Below are 17,077 nucleotides of genomic sequence, written 5' to 3' on the forward strand. Positions count from 1 at the left end.
ATTCTTTATCAAACATAATGTTTATCTCCATTTTATTTAAAGTTTTTCTGTGATAATGTTCTTGCCTTTCATTTGGGACATATTCCTCTGTCATCTCACTTTGTCTGTTTCTATGTATTAGGTCAGCTATGTCTTTTCATCTTTAGTCAGTAAAGAAGCCTTGTGTAGAAGAGACCTTGTGATGTCCTGTAGCATAATCCCGCTTGTCAGCAGAGCCAGATGATCCGGGAGTGTCCTCTGTGTGGGCTACATGCAGTCTTATATTGTGGCTGAGCTATGATTGCTGTGGGCACACTGATGCATTGTCCTTCAGCCCAGCTGGCTGCAATGACCCACTTTGCCAGCTGAGGGGGCAATGGGTAGAGTTTTCTGCCTGGGTTGTTGATAGGTTTGGCTAAAGCTGTTGTGGGCTCACTGGTGAGCAGGCCTAGCCCTCATTGGCTGTCTGCAGTAAGCCACTGTGACAGATCCAGGAACACTGTAGGACAGGACTTGTTCCCTGAACAGCCAGTTGTGAGGCACAGGTACAGGAATTGCAGATAAGTTGATGTGTTGTTACCTCCCACCCCTTCCTCATAGCAGGAGTCTCTTTGGATTGTTGCCAGTTTTCCTTCCATTTATTGTCTCTGTGCCAGTACCATGCTGCCTACAGGTTATAGTGAGACAGGAGAACTTTGTCGGGATGGCTGACAAAATGGGTAGCCTGGAACCAAAGGGGAATGCCAAAGTATGACATGGGGTGCTAGCAAGATAAGAGAAAATTACAATTAGCTCCTGGAAGCATCTGGCTATCTAGTCTAGGGGAGGGCAAAAATAATGGTACCCTTTTTGTTCCTGGAAAAAATTTCTGCAATTCACTGCCCCTCTGGCACACGTCCTAAATCTAATCAATAGATCTTCTTCACACAGATTCCTGGCACTTTTCAAACTGCTGCTTCTATGCTGTCTCAGACCAATTTTTTAAGTGTGTTGGGTCTTTAACTCCAAGAGCTTTACAAATCAGGTCTCAAAGCCCATTGATTTTTCAAAGCCAGATATTATGAAGACTTGTCCTCCCACTGCAGGTCTCCAGGGCCAAGTGTGTGGTTGGGCCACCTCATTCCTCTCCTTGTGATGTCTCTCCCATTTGTAGTTAGTTCATACTGGAGATTTGGTTTCCTACCACATCTTTGCTACTCCTGCCATTTTCAATATGGCCTTTATGACTAATTGTGAAAGATCTATTCTTCCCATCTATAGGTTGTTTTCACAATTTGTTGCAGTACATATAGTTGTTGCCTTAGTGTACCCATGGAGCAAGCAAGGTAAGCCTAGGATCTTTCTACCTTGCCATCTCCCTCCCACTTTGTTTTTGTTGTTGAGTTTGAAGATTTTTTTTTTTTTGGCATAATTTGGAAAGCAATCTTTATCAGATGTGTTTTCTGTAAATATATCCTCGTAGTCTGTGGTTTATTTTCTCATCCTCTTGACATTCTTTCACAAAGGGAAATTTTAAATTTTTATAAAGTTAAATTTATCAATTATTTATTTCATGTACTGTGCCTTTGGTGTTATCTCTAAAAAGTCTAAAATTACCAAGCCCAAAGTCATCTATTTTCTATGTTATCTTTTAGAAGTTTTTAAATTTGTGTTTTGGGGTACCTGGGTGGCTCAGTAGTTGAGTGTCTGCCTTCGACTCCAGGTGTGATCCCAGGGTCCCAGGATCAAGTCCCACATCAGGCTCTCTGCAGGAAGACTGCTTCTCTCCCTGCCTATGTCTCTGCCTCTCTCTCTGTGTCTCTTGTGAATAAATACATAAAATCTTTAAAAGTGAATGAATGAATGAATTTGTGTTTTATATTTAGGTTTGGGATTCATTTTAAGTTAATATCTGTGTTCTATGTTTAGATCATTTTTTATGTCTGTGGACATCAAATTTGGACACCACACGTTGAAATGAGGAAAATGTTTTTAAGATGCATGTGTCTTCTGTGGTGTTGTGTCTGTTACGGTTTTTGACCCATTTTTTTTAACTGGGTTTTTTCCTTATTTTCATTTTTTTAAAATTTCTTTTTAGAGAGAAAGAACAGTGGGGAGGCACAGAAGGAGAAAGAAATAGAAGGAATCTCAAATGGACCCCCAATTGAGTATGGAGCCCAAAGCAGGACTCAATCCAAGATCCTAAGATCGTTACAGGAGCTGAAATCAAGAGTTAGATGCTTAAACGACTGAGCCAACCACGCTCCCTTCTCCATTTGACTTTTAAATGTTATTTGTATATGTTGGAAAGTAGTCCTTTAAGAAGTGTGTCTTTTGCAAGTATCTTCTCCCACTCTGTGACTCGTCTTTTCATTCACTTAACATCTTTACCAGAGTAGAAATTTTTAACTTGACTAAAGTCTAACTTATCAAGTACTTCTTTCAAAGATTGTGCCTTTGGTATTATATCTAAACTTTGCTCCACTACATTACTTTTGCTCTTTTGTCAAAGACGAGTTGACTGTATTTATGTAGGTATCAGGTTTTTCTTTTTAAGATTTTATTTATTTTTTTATGAGAGACAGAGACACAGGCAGAGGGAGAAACAGACTCCATGCAGGAAGCCCAATGTGGGACTCGATCCTGGATCACCAGGATCACACCCTGGGCTGAAGGCGAGCTAAACCCTGAGCCACCCGGACTGCCCAGGTACCAGGTTTTAAGCTAATTAAGAAATAGAACAAAAATCTATCTTTATTCATTCTTTAACTTTATTATTGCTCAAAGCTCCTCTTTTCATTTAGATACAAATTTCTGATCAATTTTTATTTTATTTTTTGCATCCAATGAATATTTTGCAACATTTTTTGTAGAACAGGTGCTGACAATGGTTTCCTTCTATTTTTGTGTGCTTCAGAAAGTCTTTATTCTCTTTTAAATTTGAAGAATCATTTCACTAGCTCTAGGATTCTAGGTTGATTAGTTTTTCTTTTAACATTTTAAATATTTCACTCATTCTTTTTGCTGGTGAGTTTTCTGAAAGTAAAGTGATTTTTCTTTTTTAATCAGTTGATGAAAAGATATGAAACACTTCAATAATTTGCATGCCATCCTTGGGCAGAGGTCATGCTAATCTCTGTAGCATTCAAATTTTAGTGTATGTGCTGCTGAAGCAAGCAATACTCTAATTCTTATTCTTATTCCTTTGTTGGTTGTGTTTTTCTTCACCCTGGCCTTTTCCTTCAGAATTTTATGTTTTTCTTGGGTTTCTGCATTGCTAATATGATTTGCCTAGATATGGATGTTTAGTTTTTTTGCTTATTTTGTGATGTTAACATTCTTTGGGGGCCTTGCTCTGTGGTTTGATGCTTGTCATTTGTTTTGAAAAGTTCTCAGTTGTTTTAATTTCAAATGTTTCTTCTATTTTTTTTTCATTCTGATGTGTTATATTTTTTAATGTTCTCCTATGGTTACAGGATATTCCCTTTCTTTATTTTTATTTGGAAAGTTTATGTTGCTCTATGCTCAGGCTATTTCCTCAAGCATGCCAAGTATATTACTTATAAGACTATCAAAAGCATTTGCCTTTAAAAAAATTATTTCTAGCATTTACTTTTGATTCTTAGAGATCCTGTCTTAGAGTTAATGTGACCTATCTGTTCTTGCATGATATTTATAGTTGTTTTATAGTTCCTGTCTACTAATTTACATCTGTATAATGCCCTAGACTAGTTCTGATGACTTCTTTTTCTCTTCAGTTTTTTTCTTGCCTTTAGGAAAGCCAAACATGTTGTATTAAGGAATAGAAATTGAGGTAAATAAGTCTTTAATGTGAGGATTTATGATGACTAATTATTTGGCTGTATTTAATGTCTGTTTTAGGTATCAGAGACTTTACATTCCTCAGATTCCTTATTTTTGTCTCACTTTGGGCTTTGGGTGTTTCTCTGAGTCATTGATTGGAGAGAGTCTGTGTCCCCTACCCCTTGCAAGTAAAATAAAGAATCTTTCTCAGATGCTCACTTTTAGAACTTGATGGGATTCCTGGAGATAAAGCTGATAAAAGTGTATGGTCCCCCATAAGTCTGTCACTCTTATGCTAGTCCATGCTTAACTCCAGAAATGTATCAAAATTAGGACTCATGCTTCTTTCAGTTTAAAGTTCCAGTGGCTTCTATTCCAGGTAAGCAGATCTTAGAAAGCACCTGCCTCTCCAGATTTCAGAATGGTAGTTTGCCTTCCAAACTTTGTCCCATGATGAGTACTAAAAAATTGACTTTCAGTTTGTATAGTTTTTTTCTTACAATGTCAAAAGTGACAACCTCTAAGTCACTTACATGGTATAGTTGCAACTAGTTCTTTGTTTTGGATTAGCTCTACTTTGAGTTTTAATCCCAAAGGAAGAGAATTAGAAAAAAAATTTTTTTTTCTTTTTTTCTATTGTGATAAGTAACTTTACATCTCTATGCCTTAGATAACTAATTTTAAATCAAGGATAATATTACCTACCTTATAGATTTGTTAAAAGGATTAAATTAGATGAGACAGATGTTGATCATAAATGTTTAGGTAAGGATGTTACATTAGTTTTTCCCACAAATGTCCTATTCATATAAATATTTGCAGACAAACATACTAGCCCTAGTTCTACCAGACACCATTGGCATAACCATAGGTATTTACTATACTACACTTCTGTGTACATCTTAGAAATGTGGATATGGTTATTCTAACTGACACAAGGGGATTTTTCTGGTATAAGGAAAAAATTTTTCTCTATTGTACAGTTACTTGAACAAAGAAAATCCAGAATGAACATAAAGAGACTTTTTTTAAGCTGGAAGTTACATGAGAAAGACTCATAAATTTTTTTAAAAAAGTGTTTGTAATTTTACATAGTTCAAGCATAAAATATTAGTCATATTTTGAAATAACTCCTGTATTATCAAGACCATAAGGCAGAAATTTTGTTTTTCTGTGTATTCAGCAGAGTTTTTCCTTACTGTACTAAAATCAAAGAGAAGCTTGGCTTATTCATTTGGTTATGTTATCTAGAAAAGTAGTTTGATATTGAATGTGATCTGTTATATCTTAATTTCTAACATTAAATGGAAATATAAAGCATGCTTTTATCTTTAGTTAGCCTTACATTCTTGAATTAAAATACAATAAGCAGTTGTTTCCTAAGCACTAAGAGGCCAAATATGGAAGACAATCATTTAAAAGGATAGTTGTAGAAGTTGTTGATCAATATAAAAAAATATTGTACATTTTTCTCACCTGATTTATGATTTAGTTATAAGCGAAGCTATATGAAGAAATTAGTGACATAAGTGGGAAGATGTGGTTAGTAATTCTATACCTGGAGAACAGTATTTTATATCTGCAGGTCATTCAGGCCTCAAATATTTTTAGTACATTTTGCATCACTTATATTATGGGCTGTTGTGCCCCTTCCCCAAATTCATATGTTTAAGTCCTAATACCCAGTATCTCAGAATGTGACTATATTTGGACATAGATCTTTTAAAGAGGTGATTAAGATAAAATGAAGACATAATCCAATATGACAGGTATACATATAAGAAGAAATTAGGACACAACACATACAGAGGAAAGACCACGTGAAGGGACAGTTAGAAGACCACTGTTTACAAGCTAATGAAGGAGGAGGCCTCAAAAGGAACCAAACCTGCCAACTGTTTCCCTTAAGAATTGGAGCCACCAGAATTGTGAGAAATTTAATTTTCTGGTTTAAACCACCCACTCTGTGTGGTACTTTGTGAAGGCAGCCCAGCAGACTAAATATCTAATGAGAAAATTAAAAAGACACGAATAAAAACATTACAACAGAAAATCCAGAAGGCCTATGAGCATTTGAAAACATGTTCAAATTTGTCAGTAATCAGGGTAATGCAAATCAAGCAAGAATGAGACAGCACTTCACGATTATTAGATTGACAAAAATTTAGAAGATGAAAAATGTCAAGTGTGGTGGTGATGGTTGGGAGTTAAAAACCTTATTGAATAGGGACTGTAAACTGACACAAGTATTCAGGAAAATAATCTGACAAAATTTAAAGTACAGGCATTCCCTACAGTTTAGCAATTCTTCTTGGGGGTTGGGTATTCCACTTCAGGGAAACAAACTGAGGGGTGCTGGGTGGAGTGGGGAGGAAGAATGAGGTAACTGGGTGGTGGGTATTAGGGAGGCACGTAATGTAATGAGCACTGGGTGTTATATAAGACCGATGAATCACTGACTTCTACATCTGAAACTAATAATATACTATGTTAGTTAATTGAATTTAAATTTTAAAAAAGACCCACTTCAAAAAAAATGCATTCCCTTTAAATTGTACAAACTCAAAATTAACAATCTCTCAAAAGAAATAGCAATTTAGAAATGAAAAAATGTATTATTGGTTGTACTTTGGAAAATAATGTATATCTAATGGTAGAAAATAAAAAAAAATACTTTAGATTATTCTCCACAATACTGTCTAATGTATTAAGATTGCCATAACAAACTATCACAAACTGATGGCTTAAAAAACAGAAATTAATCTCTTACAGTTCTAGAGGCTAGAAATCTGAAATCAAGATGTTGGCAGGATTAGTTCCTTCTGAGGGGCTGTGAAAGAAAGATAGATTTATCTTCTCAGCTTTGGAGGTGACCATGTTCTTCTTGCTCCTCTTCACATTAACTTCCTTCTGAGTGTATCTCTCTGTGTCCAAATTTCCTCCTTTTTTATAAAGAACACAGCCATTGGATTCAAGTTCACCCTGATGACCCATTTAGCTTTATTGCTTTTGCTTTTATTATTACCTTTATTACCCCTTATTGCCAAATAAGGTCACGTTCTGAAATACTAGCGGTTAGGATTCCAAAACTTTTTTCTTTTTGGCAGTGGGGACATAATTCAACCCATAACAAATGCCTATAATCTTAATTTATTTAATAGTAGTGTCATGCTTGTGCTATTTATTTTGAAATAGTTTTAATGTTTTGTACCTAATTTATAATGACATTTACCTAGATATACCTTATGCTTTGTAATCATTTATTTTGTTAAGAAGGTAAGATGATATATATTTATATATTTTCCCCAACAGTGGCTAACAATTAGCTATAATATTATTAGTTTATACTTTAAATATTATAAATAGGAAATTACATGTAGCATATGTTAGAGTCAGTATGGCTTATTTTCCAGGCCCAGAATTGCAGACTATTGCTATACAAAATTTCTTTGGTTTTGCTTCAAATGGAATCTTGTAATCTGGTTATTATAGTCTTGGCACTAATATAAAGCATTCATAAATTAATATGGTCGACACCAAAGTCCGTGGGTAAATATTTCAATTATAGTTATCAGAAGAGTTTTCAAAAAAAAAAAAAGAGAGTTTTCCTAATTCATCAGGATTATTTTTCTGAATTTGATGATATAAAACTAAATAAGGGGTGCTCCGTGGTTAAGCATCTGCCCTCTGCTCGGAGTGTGATCCTGAAACCCTAGGATCCAGTCCCACATGGGGCTCCCTATGGGGAACCTGCTTCTCTCTCTGCTTGTCTCTCTCTCTCTCTCTCTCATGAGTAAATAAATTTTTAAAAATCTTAAAAAAAACTAAATAAGATAAATGTAACGTTACCCAAGGTCCATTAATGAAAGGATATACAGGATAGAAAATGACCCATCAAAACTTGAATATTCGAAAAGCATTATTTTTTTCACTTTGGTTCTCAAAAACAATGATCAGAACAAAGCAGCTGGCTTTGTTCTATTTTGATGTTACATATGGGAGCTGAACAAAATAAATGTCTAAGTTTGGGCATCTCTGTGCCAGAAATTTAGATTTTTACAATATGTCTCTTTAATAGGGCCCAGAATCCCCGAACAGAAGGCAATTCCTATTCCTGGGATAAAGGAAAAACACAGATACTAGAAAATACAGGTACTATTAACTGTGTCTTGAGAGCTGTTGAATGTAGCTTGTTGAAGTATTCTATAAGACGAGTTAAAAGATCAACAACAAAAGTAATTTGTTATTTAAGAAAAATGAACTATCATATACAAGTAAAAATATTACAAGAGTAGCAGTCAGGCTAAGAAAAAAATATATATATTTTGGTTCACAGAAAAAATTAGACCAAAAGTTTGGCGACAGTCAAGGGCAATATATTTTTAAACATATTAGTTTGAAATTTGAATAACATGTTTTGGAATTCTCTATACAAAACAGGTTTGACTATATTGTTATTTAGATCTCCTTGCCCAATATTTACATATAAGTTGTGAAACATCCTTACGAGTCTTAGGACCTCATGTTCCCCTGTTATTTAATTTCAATTAGTTTAAGTTTTGAATCATTATACTTTTCTTCTATATCCTGTATTCTTTACCCTATCAGCTTATGTTTGGAAGTATTCCTTGGTTTCCTCATCATTATTACATCCCTTCCAGACACACACTCAATTTAGAAAATACATTCATATGTGTGTTTGTGTAAAGAAAAAACATTGTCTTATAGTTTTGATCCATCTTGGCCCTAGCCATCAACCTGTAAGACAAAATTTCTTATATAAAGATTTTCATTTCTAATACAATTGTTTTTTTAGATTCTATTTATTTTTAGAGAGAGTACAAGTGGGGGAAGGGGCAGAGGGAGAAAGAAAATTTCAAGCAGACTCACGGTGAGCACAGAGCCCAATGTGGGGCTTGCTGAACTGAAATCAAGAGTCAGACACTTAACCAGCTAAGCCACCTAGGCACCTCCCTCCCCCACCAATATAATTTCTATTCCCCCCCCAAAAAATTTAAGATTTTATTTATTTATTCATGAGAGACAGAGAGAGAGGCAGAGACACAGGCAGAGGGAGAAGCAGGCTCCCTGCAGGGAGCCCCCTGTGGGACTTGGGGACCCAGGACCCCAGGGTCACACCCTGGGCTGAAGGTAGCTGTTTAACTGCTGAGCCACCCAGGAGTCCCTATTCCAAGATATTAAAAGTCAGTCTATCCTTCCCAGCTCATAGGACAGGACTATATAACTTCTACCAAGCTACAATATTTAAAAGCTGCTAAAACATGAATTAAGTGTAGTTTAAAAATGATGGAATAAAAAGCTCTAAGAATAAGTCCTTCTAACAAAATATCTATTGAGTTTGTAATATTAAAATTAAACCCTATTAAAATTTCAATATTACCCAAACACTTGAAACATCTAAAACAATTAAAAAGAGAGAAAAACTGGTGCATTTTGGTGAATTTTGGTGTGCCTTACTATTGCCATCCTAGGCAATAAGAGCTTTGATAACCAAAAATTGGGTTTGGATGGATGGTTCCCTTAAGGCCTAGAAAATAAGTTATTGTCCCAATCACCTGTGTCACAAATGGATTCTCAGGCAGCATCTGTTGAAAAAGTTTAAAGATAAAGAACACTTTTATTATTGTCTATGAATATTAATCCAGGCATTTTAGGAAACCTCTGTGAGGTCACTGATTGCCTATAGAGATAACTAAACGAAGGTTTCAGTGACTATATCTGGGGGGAAAAAAGTAGATTTTGCAAAAATAATCTCATTAAACAGACTAATGAAGCCCCCCCCCATCAAATACTAACATCAGCAACAAAAATACAAAGCACACACACACACACACACACACACACACACACACACACAAAGAAAGTATGGTCCAATCACAGTGGGGAAAGAAAAAGTTGACAGCAGCCATCTCCAAGGAAGCTGTCTCATTGGGCATAACTAGACAAAGACTTTAACTGTCTTAAATGTTTTAAATCTTTAAAAATAAGCTGATGAAAACTATGGACAAAGAACAAAAGAGGTCAGAAAATGAAATATGAATCAGTAGAGAATATCAATAAAGATTAAGAATTGATAAAAAGGAGCTAAATAGAAATTGTGGAGATGGAAAATATAATAGTGTAAATAAGACATTCACCATAGAGGTACATCAAAATTGAGAAAATATAAAGTTGCAGAGTGAGGGAAAATGAATGAAGCCTAATGGACTTTATGGGATGAATTCAAGCATGCCAACATATACGTGCCAAGAGTTTGAGGAGGAGGATAGAAAAAGAGAAAGAAAAAAAATATTTAAAGAAAAATGAGCGAGGGTTGTGGTGCAATGTTAGAATGAATCAGGATTCCTACAGAATGTAACTATTTTGTAACTTTGGAGTCAATTGACGTTTTGAACAGTAAATTGTGGTTAATTTTGGTCAATTTCAACTTTTTGCACAGAAGTATCCCCATCAGATAGCCATGCAACATGTTTATGGCAGAGTTTCTACACAGTTTGATGGAGCCAAAGAGGGTAAAAAAGTAGGCCTGTCCACCAATATCAGAGATCTGTGCTCTTCTGATTGCTGACTCTGAGGTTCAGACAGTGGCTCCACCCTTCCTGCCTTCTGTGATGTGGAGAGTCTGTTCTGCAAGTTCTCAGTCATCTTCTAGGCTATTTATATTGCTGTGTGTGTGTTACTTAGTTGTAGCCATGGGACAAGTTAAGCTTAGGATCCTCCTACTCTATTATCTTCTCCAAAAGTCCAAACATTTCACTATTTTTTAAAAATCAAAATATTTCACTATTTTTAAAAAACAACTGAACACAAAAGAAGATATTTATGCAAATATAAGGAACAACAAAAACAACAACAACAAAACCTATAAAGGTCATAGGAAGTAAGTAGCAAACAATGACAAATAAGTTTCTCCTTATCAGTAATTAAATATAAATGGACTAAACTCTCCAAATACTATGTTATCTATGGGACTTAGATCAACAAAATAGTTTGAAAGAGAAAGGGTAGGAAAGGATATTCCACACAGATAATAGCAAAGAGAGGGGAGATGGGTATGCTAATATTGACAAAATGATTTTAAATCAAAGTTTTTATGAAGTGAGATTATATAAAGATAAATGAGTCAAATACAGCCAGAAGATATCAAAATTATAAACATTTGCCCATCTAATAAACCATCAAACTATTCACACAAAAATCAATAGAATTGAAGGAATAAATAGACTGTAGTTGGAGGCTTCAGTAACCTACTCTCAATAATGGATAGAACAACCAAATAGGAGCTATATTAAGTAAATAGAGGACTTTTACAACAAAATAAACCAACTAGATGCAAAAGCAGATCTACTGCAGAACATTGATGGATGAATGAATAAGCAAAACATGGTGTGTAAATACAATGAAATATTAATTACATTTGAAAAAAAGAAAATTCCCTGGTTGCTGGGAAGATGACCGAATAGGAGGATCCTGAGCTCACCTTATCCTATAAACATACTGACAGCTATATGTATTTCAACTTCCCCTAAAAACAACCCGAGACTGGCAGATTAGATCTTCCACAGCTAGTCCTAGAGAGAGGGGTTGTACAAAAAGGGAAGGACAAAAAACATCAAGAACCTTGGGCAAAACTGCGAGCTTTTCCCCCAGGGTCAGGAACACAGCAGGGATGCCCACTCACCACTAGTGTTCAACATGGTACTAGAAGTCCTAGCCTCAGCCATCAGACAACAAAAAGAAATAAAAGGCATTCAAATTGGCAAAGAAGAAGTCAAACTCTTACTCTTTGTAGATGATGTAATATTCTATGTGGAAAACCCAAAAGAGTCCACCCCAAAATTGCTAGAATTCATACAGGAATGCAGCAATGTAGCAGAATATAAAATCAATGCACAGAAATCAGTTGCATTTCTATACATTAACAATGAGAGAGAAGAAAAAATAAATTAAGGACTTGATCCCATTTATAATTGTACCAGAAACCTAAGATACCTGGGAATAAACCTAACCAAAGTGGTAAAGGGTCTGTACTCTAAAATCTACAGAAACTTATGAAAGAAATTGAGGAAGACACGAAGAAATAGAAAAACATTCCATGCTCATGGATTGGAAAATAAATATTGTGAAAATGTCTATGCTACCCAGGGCAATCTACACATTAAATGTAACCTTATCAAGATACAATTGATATTTTTTACAGAGCTAAAACAAAAAATCCTAAAATTGATATAGAACAAGAAAAGATCCCAAATAGCCAGGGGAATATTGAAAAAGAATATCAAAGCTGGTTGCATCACAATGCCAGACTTCAAGCTCTATTACAAAGCTGTGATCATTAAGACAGTGTGGTACTGGCACAAAATCATATGCATGGATAAATGGAATAGAATAGGAAACCCAGAAATTGACCGTCAACAATATGGTCAACTAATCTTTGGCAAAGCAGGAAAGAATATCCAATGGGGGAAAAAAATGTCACTTCAACAGTGTTGGGAAAGCTGGACAGCCACATGCAGAAGAAGAAACTGGACCATTTCCTCACACCACATACAAAAAATACTCAAAATAGCTGAAAGACCTAACTGTGAGACAGGAATCCATCAAAATCCTGGAGGAGAACACAGGCAGCAACCTCCGTGACCTTGGCTGCAGGAACTTCTTATTAGACACATCTCCAAAGACACGGGAAACAAAGGCAAAATGAACTATTGGGACTTCATCAAGATAAAAAAAATCCTTTTGCACAGCAAAAGAAACAGTTGGCAAAGCCAAAAAGCAACCTACAGAATGGGAGAAGATATTTGCAAATGACACATCAGGTAAAGGTTGGTATCCAAAATATATAAAGAACCTATCCAACTCAACAGCCAGAGAACAAATAATACAATCAAGACACGGGCAGAAGGCATGAATAGACATTTCTATTCTACTGGCCAACAGACACATGAGAAAATGCTCAATGTCATTCAGCATCATGGAAAAAACAATCAAAACCACAAGAGATGCCACCTCATACCAGTCAGAATGGCTAAAATTAACAAGTCGGGAAATGACAAACATTGGCGAGGATGTAGGGAAAGGGGACCCACTTACACTGTTGGTGGGAAAGCAGGCTGCTGCAGCCACTCTGGAAAACAGTGTGGAGGTTCCTCAAAAAGTTGAAAATAGAGCTACCCTACGACCCAGCAGTTGTACTACTAGGTGTTTACCCCGAAGATACAGATGTAGTGATCTGAAGGGTCACCTGCACCTCAACGTTTATAGCAGCAATATCCACAGTAGCTGAACTATGGGAAGAGCCCAGATGTCCATTAACAGATGAATGGATAATGAAGACCTGGTGTATATATACAATAGACTACTACTCAGCCATCAAAAACAAAAACAAAAAAAAAAAAAAGAAAGAAAGAAAAAAGAAAAAGAAAAAGAAAGAAATCTTGCATTTGCAACAATGTGGATGGAATTAGAGGGCATCATGCTAAGTAAAATAAGTATATCAGAGAAAGAATTATATAATTTAATTCATATGTGGAATTTAAGAAACAAAACAGATCATAGGGGGAAAGAAGAAAAAAAACAAAATCAGAGAAGGAAACAAACCATAAGACTCTTAATCTTAGGAAACAAACTGAGAGTTGCTGGAGGGAGGAGCTGGGGAGGGGTGGGTAACTGGGTGATGGACATTAAAGAGGACATGCGATTTGATGAGCACTGGGTATTATACAAGACTGATGAATCACTGACCATTACCTCTGAAACTAATAATACAGTATACACCAATTAATTGAATTTCAATTAAAAAAAGATATTGTATGAAGAAACAAATAAATACATCACGAACCAAACTGCTGGTGAAAATAACTACAAATGGGGGGGACAACACAAGCATGGAGGAATGGGGGGATCAGACCTCACACCAGGCCCTCTTGGCTTAGGATCTCCTGCTGACACAGGTGAGTCTTCATAATGCCTGACACTGAAAATCAGTGGGGCTTAACTTTGACAGAGCCAGAGGGCAATAGAAAACTGAGTTCCTAGCCTTAAAGAGCCAGCACACCAAATCATTCAATCTGAAATGGGACACAAAATAAGCAGTTTTACAAGGGCCTGGAATATATGTGAAGATGTATTGACTAATTTTAGGATGTGTGTAGAAGGAGCAGAGGTTTGCAGGAGTTTTCTGAGACCAGAGGAGCTAATGAGCACCATTTTTCTTGCCCTTCCCTAGCTTAGATAGCTAGACATTGGTGGGAGCCAGGGCTAGCATTCTCTATTTACACTTCTAGCACAGGAGCCACGCCACAATGTTTCCCTGGAGATATGCCTGACCCGCTTCTGCTGACCAGGGAGGACACTGCTGTAGAGCAGCATGGTACCTCTTCTGTGCAAGGTTATTACTTTCAAACCAGGAGACACGGCCAAATCACCTCTACCTAGAAACAAACACAGAAATTTAGACCAAATGGGGAGACAGAGGAATATGTCCTAAATTTAAAACAAGATGAAACCACAGAAAAAGAGCTAAATGAAACAGATATGAACAATATGTTAAATAAAGAGTTTAAGGTAATGGTCTTAAAGTTACTTACGAAACTTGAGAAAGGAGTGAATATATACCCAGTGAGAACTTCAATAAAGGGATAGAAAATATAAAAAAAAGAACCAGTCAGAGCTTAAGAATACAAAAATTAAAATAAAAAATAAACTAGAAGGAATCAGCGGATTAGAAGATGCAGAAGAATGGATCAGCTATCTGGAAGCCAGGGTAATGGAAAGCAAGTAAGCTGAATTGCAAAAATAAAAATAAGATAATCCTTTAAAAAATTGGAATAGGTTAAGAGATGTTTGTGCCAGCAACAAGAGTAATAAGATTCCTATTATGGGAGTTCCAGGAATAAAAGGGAGAGATATGGGGGACAGAAAACCTGTTCTGAGAAATAATAGCTGAAAAATTGCCTAACCTAGGGAAGGAAACAGACATCCAGTTCCAATATGCACTGAGAGCCTCAAACAACATGAACCCAAGGAGGTCTGCACAAAGACAAAATTAAAATGACAAACATTAAAGAGAAAGAGAAAATGTTAAAGGTAGCAAGAAGCTGATTTTTGAGCAGAAATACTGCAGGCCAGAAGAGCTCATGGAAGCTAAATAACATGATGCTAAACCAGTGGATCAATGAAAAACTTAATGAGGAAATCACAAAATAGGTGTAGACAAGTGAAAATGAAAACATAATAGTCCAAAGTCTTTGGGGACACAGTAAAAACAGTTTTAAGAGGGCAGTTTATAGTACCAAGGCCTAACTTTAAAAAGAGGCACACACACAGAGAAATCTTAAACATTCTGACCTTACACCTGAAGATCAGAACATAAGAAAGACAAAGCCCAAAGTTAGTCCAAGAAGGAAAATAATAAAGATCATAGTAGAAATAGAGCTTCTGCTTTGAAATTAAACAATATTCATAAAACGTTAGCCAGACCAATTAAGAAATAAAAGACTCAAAATTAGAAAGAAGTTACAACTGACGCTAGAAATAAAAAGGATTATAAGAGAATACTACAAGGAATTAAATAAAAACCAAGAAAGTTGACAGCCAAGAAGAAAAGGATAAATTCCTACAAATGTATTTTCTGAGACTGATGCAGAAAAAAATAGAATGTCTGAAAAGACTGATTTCTAGGAACAAAATTAAATCAATAATAAAAAAAAACTCCCAATAAAGAAAGGTCCAGGGCCAGATGGCTTCACCTGTGAATTCTATCAAATATTTAAAGAGTTAATATTTATCCTTCTCAAACTATTTAATAAAGTAGATGAAAGAGAGCTTTAAATTCTAAGAGGCCAGCATTACTCTGATACAAAAACCAGACAGACACTACAAAAAATGAAAATTACCAACTAATAACCATGATATATAGATGCATAAACCTTCAACATAATATTAGCAAATCAAATTCAAAACTACATTTAAAGAATTACTCACTGAGATCAAATCAAATTTACTCCAGGGATGCAAGGATGATTCGGTAGTTACAAATCAATGGGATATACCACATCAACAAAGTATACATCTCAGTAAGTGAAGAAGAACCATTTGACAAAATTCTGTACCTGCTCATAATAAAAATTCTCAACACAGTGAGCTTACAGAGAATATATCTCAGCATAATAAGGGACAAATATGTAAAAAGGAGTTTCTCTCTAAAATCAGAAACAAAACAAGGACGTTCACTCTCACCACTTTTAATCAGGATAGCCCTGGATTCCTAGCCATAGCAATCAGATAAGAAAAAGAAATAAAAATCAACTAATTTGCTAGGAAAGAAGTAAAACTGTCACTATTTGTAGATCATAAGATACTATCATAGAAAGCCCTCACTACTCTACCAAAGAAGTATGAGAAGTAATAATAAATTAATTCATTAAAAATTGTAGGATATAAAATCTATACATATAAAATCCATCATGTATGGGACACCTGGGTTGCTCAGCGGTTGAGCGCCTGCCTTTGGCCCAGGTTGTGATCCCAGGATCCTGGATCAAGTCCCACATCGAGCTCCTTGCAGAGAGCCTGCTTCTCCCTCTGCCTATGTTTTTGCCTCTCTCTGTGTGTCTTTCATGAATAGATAAATAAAATCTTAAAAAAAAATCCATCATGTTTCTATGCACTAATAATAAAATAGCAGAAAGGGAAATAAAACAATGCCATTTACACTTGCATTAAAGAAAGTGGAATATCTAGGAATGGATTTAACAAGAGAAGTGAAAGAGCTACACTATACTCAGAAAAGCATAAGACATTGATGAAAAGATCAAAGGTGACACAAATAAATGTAAAGATATGCCATGTTCATGGGCTGAAGAACATTGTTTAAAAATCCATACTACCCAAATCAATTTACAGAGTCAATGCAACCTCTATCAAGTTATCTATAGTGTTGTTGTTGTTGTTGTTGTTGTTGTTTTTCCCCTAAGAGCTGGAACAAAAACTCCAAAATTTATATAACACCACAAAAGACCTTGAAAAGCCAAAGCAATACTGAGAAATAACCAAAATAAAAACTAAAAAAAAAAAAAGGAAATATCACAATCTCAGATTTCAAGATATATTATAAACCTACAGTTATCAACATATTATGGTACTGGAACAAAAATAGGCATATGGTTCAAAAGAACAGAACTGAGAACCCAAAAATAAACCCACGCATATATGGTCAATTAACTTATGATGAAGGAGGCAAGTATTATATACAATGGGGAAAAGACAGTCTTCAACAGATGGTTTTGGTAAA

The 17,077-nt window shown here is 35.5% G+C and overlaps 1 pseudogene; it reads right to left on the reverse strand.

The window, feature by feature from the left end:
- Positions 1-3,034: 3,034 nt before the first annotated feature.
- On the reverse strand, positions 3,035-3,134 carry LOC144306298 (U6 spliceosomal RNA; annotated as a pseudogene).
- Between the last annotated feature and the right edge of the window lie 13,943 nt (positions 3,135-17,077).

Source organism: Canis aureus, chromosome 36, assembly GCF_053574225.1.
Source record: "Canis aureus isolate CA01 chromosome 36, VMU_Caureus_v.1.0, whole genome shotgun sequence".
Lineage (NCBI taxonomy): Eukaryota > Metazoa > Chordata > Mammalia > Carnivora > Canidae > Canis > Canis aureus.